Genomic DNA, 10,820 nt, shown 5'->3' with positions numbered 1-10,820 from the left:
TCCGTAGCTGGCCATATTTTGTAGCCTCTGCATATATCCATGTTTCTCTTCTCTCAGACCTGTTTAGGGGTCCAGCTCTCCCCCACTCAGAGGATGGTGACCTGACTGCAGCTCAGGGTAAGTTCTAATTGGCTAAGTCAATCATTATGGTCTCTTCCACGACTAGTTGGGGTAGACCATGAGTTGTAGGGGAAGAGGTCTGCCCAGACACCTCTGAAAAGTTTTCTTTCACTAATGGACATGGCCATGTTTGGATGCTCCAACTGGACACTGTGTAGCCATCTTGTGCTCAGGCAGGAAACTACCAACTACACGGAAAATGGCTGAGTGGAAAGATGGAAAACTCCAGCGTTGAGATGCTAACACCTGCCCTGTCTCTATACTTGCCATTGAGTGAGATAATGCATTTCCATATTGTTTAAGTCTCTTTGAGTTGGAGTTTTTGGGGCAATGACAGCCAACAGCTTCCTAAGTGACCCAGGCCTTCTTAACCTGAGGTGGTACACAGACTCCCAAGAGGTCTGAGGATAGAATTGAAGGGTCCATGAAAACTGTACATTTAACATTCAAATATTTCCTTCTGTTATGAATGTAGGCAACAAGCTTCAGCGATATTAGTAGAACCTGTGACTTGGTCCTAATAGAAATCATGGTTATTTTCATATCATATTTTGGTTGTTAGAAATATCTTGAACAGCACTTCATAATGATTTTCATAGGCCCTAGGCACCTTTGCCTTTGTGGATCTCTTGCTCCATGAAAACTATATTTTGCTACTGCAGTATAAATACAAATGTATAAGTATATATTAAAGCATTTTCTTTGGCCTCAAATTTACATTTTCTTTGGACTTTAAAAATGAAAACATTTTTAGGGCCCCTGTGGTCGCTTAGGCACTGTACCTACAGTGACTAATGAATAAGTCAGGTCTGATCTCAAATATCATTAATGTTTATCACTACTTCAAAATTTTGGTAGTTACCTGACCCATTGCTAGAGCTTCAATGCATTAACTCAGAAGTGCGTATTTATTACGTTACAAATTAGGGTTTTTTAAAAAAAACTATTTTAATAGTTTTATCTCAACAAAACTGATATGTGATACATAAACATATATATTTATGATTATATTCTACATTTTAAAGTATTATTCTGGAAAAAAAAAATTTCTGTGAGGGCTCCACAGGCTTAACCAGACTGTCAAAGGGTCCATGGCATGAGATTGGTAAAGAATGACTATGATAGCATTCCCCATGATTGGAGGTGGCTTTGGCTTCTTTCCATCAAGACTCATAGTAGTGCCAGTCGTTTTAAGAAATGATTCTATTGAACTCAGGATTTTAAAGTATTTGCTTTCGCCATGAGTGATGCTTCATGTTTTATTGTTTCTGTAAAGTACATCTCCTCCTCCTGTAAGCTCTTTGAGGGCAGACAATTTGCCATCCATTTCCTTCTACCAAATAGTACTGGCCCAGTCCCAGTCATCCAGTAGATGCTCAGTTAATGCTTGCTGACTCTCCCTGGCCTCTGAGAGCCACCTGAGAGAGGTGATGTGGAAGGTTGTGGTTGTCTTTTATAACATCAACCAGCAAAGCCCACAAACATTCTAGTTTTCTTTAATCTGAGCTGCAGGCTCAAAGCCCTTATAAATTTCCCCAGAGCAAAATGAATTCTAAATTGAACAAAAGTCCAGTGTTTAGGATTATAAATGTAGAAACACAGGGATGTGGGGGGAAAAGTAAGAAATCTCATTTCAGGGAGGCACAGAGAAAGAGGTCTTCCTTAGAGCTTAAACCAATACCCCATTTTCATACAGGTGTGTATGGGGATTTAGGGACCTCCAGGCCAAGTCCAGAGTCCAGCTCTATGCACTTTCAAATGCCAGCTTCCAGCTAGAAAAGTAGGGGGGTGCCTAGAAACCCTGGAAGAGGAGGCTGAACACAAAATAAGAGGCTGAAAATGAAGCGCTCTCTGCTTGTCCTCCATTTATCACCAGTAAAGGCCCCAGGAAGAGTGATGCACACCTCTGACTTGCACACACTGTCCTCAATTTAATCCTTACCACAAACCCTGTGAAGCAGATATTATAGTCCCTGCTCTGCAGACCAAGGAAATGAGCCCAGAGAGGTTGAAAGTTATAGACCTCCCAAAACTAAACTCTGGCTTTTTTTCAGTGTGTATCTCCTAAGAGATCCGTGCTCCATATACTCCTATGTAACAATGGTACAATCAGTACTGTGTTAACTCAGGTCAGCATTGGTGAAATTCTATTATTTAATATACAGTTCAAGTTCAAATTTCCCCAATCATCTTAATAATGTCCTTTTTATCTTCTTTTCCCCTTGACCCAGTATCCAATGATTACACGTGGCATTTAGCTGTCACATCTTATTTATTTATTTAAAAAAAAATTTTTTTTTCCAACGTTTTTATTTATTTTTGGGACAGAGAGAGACAGAGCATGAACGGGGGAGGGGCAGAGAGAGAGGGAGACACAGAATCGGAAACAGGCTCCAGGCTCCGAGCCATCAGCCCAGAGCCTGACGCGGGGCTCGAACTCACAGACCGCGAGATCGTGACCTGGCTGAAGTCGGACGCTTACCCGACTGCGCCACCCAGGCGCCCCACATCTCTCTTCTTTAATCCAGAACAGTTACCCAGACTTATTATTGTCTTTCTTAACAATGACATTTTTGAGGATTTCAAGCCAGTTGTTTTGTGGGACATCCTTCAATTTGGATCTCCCTGTTTTCTTTGTGATTAGATTCAAGTTAAACAATTTTTGGCAGGAGTATGGATAATTTCTTCTTGATTAACTGGTGTTTATTGCCTGCTGGACCCTTTAAAGTGTGAGGGGGAGGCAAAGAATCCATGTTCTTGGGATATCTTGTTTACAAGCAAGTTTCCCAGGTACATAGCAGTTTTGAAGACACTGTTATCTTTGTGTTTCTTGTCCCAATTAATGAAGCTTCTTCTGTCAAGACAGGCCTTTATTTCTCCAGACCCCTGGCCATCCTGCCCATCCAGACAGTGCCTGAGCCGGGGCCCAGGGGCTCAGCTAAAATGGTTGTCAGGAGATCAGGTAGGTGAAAGCAGCAAGGGGCTGACAAATGCCTGCTGTTTCCACAACCTCCCTTCCAAGTTTCCCCAGGGATTCGGCAAAGGTTCAGCTTACAACCTCAAGGACTCTCTGGCTCTGTCTTCTTTCTGCCTGGTGGCTCCCAGATCCAGCCCTAAAAGGCTGAATAGGGAAGGGAATGGGGCCAGGCACCATTATAACAGGTGCAGGATAAATGGCCTAAAAGTCAAGACTAGGTAGAAACAACCAGAAACCTGTAGATGGGAAAGAGTTTCAGCTGCTTTTCAGATCACTGCTGTGAGCCAATATAAACAACGAGTAAATTCAGTTGCTCAAACTTTATTTTGCTTACCAACATTTGCAGGCTTTATGCAAAATTCCAAAGGAGCTATTTTATTCTTTAATATCTTCAAATCTCCCCTTTCCCATCCGTCACAGTTGTCCTCTCTCTGACCCCAAGGGCTCAATTACTCCTATCAGAACTTAGTTTCCCTATTTTTGTTCATGCGAAAATATAAGTGACTAACAATAACACTTTAAAGTATTATTTCTATGACAATATTGGCATTTTGCCAGGTTCAATGGCCAGTGGAAGAGATGGAGCTTAAAGTTTCGTGCATCTGGCGAGCCTGTGAGCCAGCTGCACCAAGGACCTGAGGCTCGGGCAGGTGAAGCTGGTCAAGGGTGGAAGAGGCTGAGGACCGGAAGCAGAACTTCACAGGAAGCCCAGAAGCAGGGAGCTGGGAGGGCCTGGGAGAGCATGGGCAGCTGCACGCGGCTCTGAGGGTGGCTATCATGATCGTGCAGCCCAGGTAAAAACAGTGAGCTTGGGGCATGGACAGTGAAAGGTGAGAGTCAAGGGGGATGCTGAGTCCTGTCAGCTTTACCAGAAGTCGCTTCCAGGGTCTTCTCAGCCGTCTCCCAATCTCCAAGGATTTTACAGAGAGGAAACAAGTTGAGTGTGAGCTGTGGCTGTGAACCTGAAGCAGGAAACAGGTAAGGGCCAGGAAACCAGAGCTGGCTGAGGCCGTGGAAGGTGAAGGATCATTGCAAGAGCCAGACGTTTGGAGCACAAAGAGTGGGTTCATGGGAATCTGAGGACATGAGGACACTACAGTTCTGACAGTTGTAAGGAATGGGATTGGCCCCAAGCTTGGTTTTGGAAGCTCATGGCCTTGTGTGTGTTTTACTAAAATTCTGCCAGAACTTGTAGAAGACTAGGAATCTGGTAGAGATAGGGTGTGGTGGCTTCCAAAGTACCGAAAGGTTGCAGAACAGGCTTTGGAGGCAGGAGGAGTGGTTATCTGGAAAGGATGGAGAGCCCTAGGGTGCATTAGATAAAGGTCAGCTACATGGAGCCAGGTTCCCGGTGAGTTTAGCAGAATCACAACATACTTTGACCACGTATTCTTGGTAAAAGTGATTTCACTTTTCTTTCAGCGAGTGGTTCATATCTGCTAAGATAAAGATATTTACCAAGCACTTGATGATTTTGTAATGTGGACTGTGGGTGATTTTGATCAAGCCTACCCAGATTCAAGGAAAAAAGACAAAAAGAAAACAAATTTTCTTGCATCTGCCATGTGGGGAAAGTATGAGTTTGTGTGTGGAATACCCCTAAAATTATTATTTTTTGGTTCAATAAATATTTATTAATGCCTATTACAGTAAAATCTTAGGGAAATATAGGGATGAATATACAAGTGCACAGGAAAGAATTCATACAAATGGGAAAATGTGGCATGGAAAGTTAAGTAAATGTCTTGCCTGAGATTACCAAATTTATTTCTGCCAATCAATACATAAATCACTCAGATGTTTATTGATTATTTCAAGATGTACCTTTCTTGATACAAGAACTATCGGGGAATATTGGAGAAATGTAACTGAGTCTGTGACCTGCATTTACAATCTAGTTTGAGTTGCAAAAATAATATGCATGAAGCAATTAGCCAGTGAGGCAAAATAATGAGTAATTAGTTATTAAACTGTGTGGCATAAAAAAATAAGGGTGTTACCAGAGAGGAAAATAGCCTTCAGTATGGACATCCTTACCATCTCTGCTCACATATCACATGTTGGCTTGTTTTTGTGTTTTGAGGAGGGTGAATATTTTTTAAATTCTAGAAAGTACAAAGAATAATGTAACAAGCACCTGTGTTCCCTTTTCCCGGAATTAAAAAATGCTGGAATTTTTCACTTTTGTTTCAGACATGGTTTTGTATAAAATGAAGAAAATTTCTTAGAGTTGATGTTCTTTGTTCCACTCCTCATCCTCTCACCTAAAGGCTTCTTTCGTTGAACATTATACTTGTGGGATTTGTCAGTGGTTAATGTCATTTGTTCATTTTCAGTGCTGAATAATGTTCTATTGTGTGAATAGAACAACTTTATTCATTCTACTATTCATGGCCATGTGAGTTGTTTTCATTTTGTACACCTTTTTGGTGAGCAAATGCACTAATTTCTCTTGCTTATATACCTTGGAGTGAAATTGCTGTAACACAGTGCAGGTGTCTCTTCAGCTTTAGTAGTTATTACCAAACAATTTTCTAAAGCAGTTGTACCTATTGTTCCATATTGTCCATATCTTACATCTTTTTAAACTTTAGCTTTTTGGTTGGTTTAATAATATCTTATTTGTACTTCCCTGATGACTAATGAGGTTCAGCTCCTTTTCACGTATTTTCAGATATTTTCTCTTTTGTGAAGTGCTTGTTCAAGTGTTTTGCCCATTTTTTTTCTGTTGTCAGTTTTTACTTATGGATTTGTAGGTCTTTATATAGCTTGGATATAAGATCTTTTTATGTATTACAAATAATTTTTCCCTCTCTGTGATTTGTTCTCTTACTGGTATCTGGATGAACAGACATTCCTAATTTTATTTATTTTTCAATATGAAATTTATTGTCAAATTTTTTCCATACAACACCCAGTGCTCATCCCAACAGGTGCCCTGGCCCTCCTCAATACATTCCTAATTTTAGATTGTCCATTTTTTTATTAAAAAAACCTTTTTTATAGTTAGTGCTTTACAATTCCTGATTTGGAAATCTTTGCCTACCCCCAAGGATATAAAATTATTCTTTTATACTAGCATATTGAATCTTAAGTTGTTTTACCTGTCTACAATCCACTTGGAATTGATTTTTGAGTATGGTGTGACACAGGAGTCAAATTTTGCTTTTTCCCATCTGAATATCTTACTGTCCTGCATTTATTGAAATGACCATTCTTTTCTTACTTTTCAGTGCCATCTTTGTCACAATCAAGTGTCCATTCAACTGTGTATTTGTTTCTGGACTTCCTCCTTTCTGTTCCTTTGGTCTATTTGTCCTTGGACTTTGACTACATATTCCAGACATCTCTTATCAAGGGCTGAGGAAGCTGGGATATTTGTTGAAATTTGTTGACCAATTCCTGTTATTCATTGGTTAAAGGTTGCTCCTGGAGCCATTAACTCCCTAGTACTTCTGTCCTCCTCCATGGGAAATCCAAGAATAGTTTTGCCACTAGGAAAAGCCTTGAGATCTACTTTCCTACTCACTTGGTTGTTGGCAGCATATAGTTCCTTATGGTTGTGGGACTGAGAGTTTCAGTTTTTGGTTGGCTGCTGGTCAGAGGCCATTCTCATTTCCTAGAGGATACCTAAATTATTCACTACTTTGGATTGCCCAACATGGTCACTTGCTTTTTCATAAGGAAAAAAGGCTTTAGCAAGATGGGCACTGCAATTTTATGAAACTGCATAATCATGTACACATAATCATATATCCTACCACCTTTTCCTTATTCTATTCAAGTGATAGGTCTCACATTTACAGGGAAGGCATCCAACAAGAGCGAGAACACAGAGGAGCAGGAATCATGGGGGCTACTTTAGGAGTCTGTCTGCCACAGCAGGTATGGGAACTATCTACCAAGCTGAAGGTGACTGCCAAAGTGTGCCAAATAGATATTGGCAAGATATTGCCAGGGTCTCTTATATATCTCCATCCTAAACCTCTCTTGAATTTCAGACTTACAAATACAATGGGCTCCTTAATATCTCCTCTTGCACATCCAGTAGCATCTTGTCCTTCACATGTCCCAAGCTAAACTTAATTCTCCTCTTCCACACCACCAATAACAAATAGAAAAAAATCTTGCATTCTTCCAATTGTGAAAATCTTGGAGATATCTTTGATTATTCTCTTTCTTTTGTAACTTTGTTGGTTCTGTCCTTAAGTTATATCCAGAACCTGACCACTTTTTACCACCTCTATAGCTATCAAACTGGCCCAAGGCACCATCATCTCTGGCCTGTTTCTAGACTTTGACCCCTGGAGTCAGCAGCTGAAGAGATCCTATTTCAATATAAGTTAGAAGTTGGCAGTTCTCAAATCAAAAATCTTCCATTGGTTGCCCAAGTTCCGCAGAGTACAGGCCAGAGATCTAGTGTGCCTACAAGCCCTACGTGCCCCCTAACCTGAACCCCCTAATCCGTCCCCCACCATTCTCCTCTCTTCAATCTGTTCCAGTGACGCTGGCTACCTTGCTGTTCCTTGATTGTGTTCAGCACATTCCTGCCTTAGGGGCTTTGAACTTGCTGTTGTCTCTACTAGAATACTTCTCACCCTGATAAACATATGGTTTATTCTCTCAGTTCCTTCTGGTCTCTGCTTAAATGCCCCTCTCACTAGGGAGGCATTCCCTTACCATTTGACATAAAACAACACCCTATCCTCCTTACTCCATTGCATTTCCCTCCATAGCAGTTTCAAATAGTCTGATGTACTGTGTCACATTTCCTTATCTATTTATTATTTCTTGTCCCCCACTAAAACATAGATCCCATTAGGTTAAGAACTTTGTCTTTATTCTCTATCATATCCTCTAGATATAACCTAGAATAAGGCTTTACATGTGGGAGAGGCTCAATAAATTATTGTTAAAGGAATGAATGCTGTATCCCACAAGAGACCGTAGATGTCACTTGGTCTGGTCTCAGTTCAGAGACAAGACCAGACTACCACACATTTAGTGAGCCTAAATGGACAACTTTGAGGAAAAATCTTACCTCTTGTCATCCTCCACTAGCCACTTAGGCCTATTTACTTTGTATCTTCATCAAGAACAACTATAAAATATGGCTGAAGATGTGGGCTGCAAATTGACCTAAGCCAATTTAACCATTCAGTAATTATTGGGTTCCTGTGGTAAATACTGATAAATACCCGGGATGAGCCTAAGTGTCTTTTTTTCTGGTTTGTTGTTCTTCCCATTCCACTATTTTCTACTCATTGATGGAAGCCCAATCCTGATAACTGGTAATTAGGTAAAGTAATAGGGAATAGTACTGAACATGTTCCTAAACATTTTGCCAAATAAAACTATGCTGTTCTTTCAGTCTAGTAACTTAGCATCCAAAGCAAATATCAATGGTGAGTAGAAGGGGGCAAGACATGTTATAACTGCTTTAGACTTATAGTTATATTTACTGATCAAGTGAGTCATTGTCCTGTCCAGGGAACAATGGTCTCAGTTGTCTGCAAAGATAAATGACTCTGGTAAAGAACTCAGTTTTCTCCTTTGATGAATAGGCAAGGAAAGGGTCTGTCTCCTCAATTCCCCCCTTTCACTCTGTTCTGTACCTGAGCAGTGCCTCCATAAACCACATCCAACAAGCTCAATGTCTACCTCACAAAGCTCAGAAAGGGAATCCCTCCTGTAGGAAGTAGTTTGGGCTTTTTTGCAGAGAAGATTCATGTGGAGAAGAATACCTCCTCCCCCATCTTCCTCCCACTCTTTCCCCTGTCCCATCTGTCTCCACTTTTGTGAGTAAATGTTGTTGTTAAAACAACTTAATTAAGCTGAAACAACTTCCTAAGCCCCCAAGTTATTTCTTTCCCCACCTTTTTCCAGGTGCCTTTCTTTCTCTGTACTTTATTCAAATACCTTTTCTGTAATGGCTGGACGTGGAGCTGGGATGCAAACTAAAAAAGAATGGTATTATTTCATTTGCATATTTCCATAATTCCTCCAGCAATATGATGGATGGAAGTGGTGGGAGGGGTTTTAGATGTCAAATTTGCAGGTAGGATATGTCAGAAAGTTGTCTTTTTGCTAATTTAAAATAATTCATCATAAATACAATGATGCACATATGTGTAAATTAACTCTAATATTCACTCTGGGGGTCATGGATAACATGTGAAGGAAAGTAATCAGGAAGCCACCATCTAGAGGTGTTTATGTAAGCATTATAAATATTGTTATAGAAATATATTCCAGAGAGTGTGCCAATTAGCATAAATGATGTAAGGAAGACTTTGTTATTGACTAAATGAATAGTCTTTTTGAGCTATGAGCTTGCATAGAAAACTATATTGGGTCTCTTTACCCTTGTGTGGGAATAATGTACCTTTCCAGCAACCCCATGAGCCTTACACCTTGGGGCAATGCTCCAGGTCCAGAAATCCATCTTACCCTGCCTCTTCCACTGCATGTGAGGCAGGTTCTGCTGCTTTATCCTACCAGAGGCCCAACTTAGCTGCTGTCAGCATATTGGGGTGTCTGCCTGCTTCTTTGGTAAAATGCCCATTGGTATCTGAGTGTGGGGACTTGGCCAAGATTAAAGGAAGGGTTCGATGATGTGTTTTGTGCCTGCTTGCTAATGAAGTTTTGCATGTGTGGCAGAAATTGGCCTAAGACTAGCTTTCATCATAACAAACTGCCTGGGGGAAAGAGGGTAAGGTGGTGGGAGAAAGGGATGTAGAGGCCCTGCCCTCCTCTCATCCCGGGTATTTATCAGTATTTACCACAGGAACCCAATAATTACTGAATGGTTAAATTGGCTTAGGTCAATTTGCAGCCCACATCTTCAGCCATATTTTGTAGTTGTTCTTGATGAAGATACAAAGTAAATAGGCCTAAGTGGCTAGTGGAGGATGACAAGAGGTAAGATTTTTCCTCAAAGTTGTCCATTGATCTCCTTAAAGATTCTGACTTTCTAGACTTCTTGGTACCTTTTATTTCCTTCATCTGGGAATATGGTGGACACAAAATGGTAGGGCTTACTTGGGTTTTCCAAGGTAAAAACTGTTATTGAAAAGGAGAATTCTCTTAATGGTAAGTGAAAGTCAGACCTGAGGAGTCCAGGGCAAAGTATCAAAATATCATATACAAAAGTAATTTTTGGCATAAAGGCCATCGGTACCTAAGGCCAGGATGGGGCGACAGAAGTAAGATAACAAGATGAATTTTCAAACTACAGCATCATCATAGAAAATGTTCCTCCTGGCCAAAGTACCTCCTGAGTAGAGTGGCTGAAGTGTCCTCCTGTGCAATGGTTTGGGCTGATGAAGGGTGATTCTCAGAAAATAAGTAATGACCCTTTAGGAGAGATCAGGTTTCTAAGGGCCATATGTAGGAGGGCACTCTTAGTTATGGGACTAAGGAAGGTGTAGACTATGCAGCATGATTGACATATTTTTACTGATCCAGATGACTGTAGTCACAGAGAGATATTATCTCTGCCCTTATTTTATTGGGGGAGGGACCTTCCTCAAAACAGACACTCAGAGTCCAGTGGGGGCCTATGCCCCAGCAATTGTGCCTTCTGGCCTGGCAACTGTATGGAAGGAGAGGCAGCTACTTTGTTTTTCTCTTTTGCAGCTTGAAACATTTGAGGGCAGATGAGTTGGCATAAAGCAAACATAATTACATGTTAACTTCAAAGATGGAAAATACTATGTACGTT

Source organism: Felis catus, chromosome B2 (assembly GCF_018350175.1).
Source record: "Felis catus isolate Fca126 chromosome B2, F.catus_Fca126_mat1.0, whole genome shotgun sequence".
NCBI lineage: Eukaryota > Metazoa > Chordata > Mammalia > Carnivora > Felidae > Felis > Felis catus.
This window is presented reverse-complemented; position numbering follows the sequence as displayed.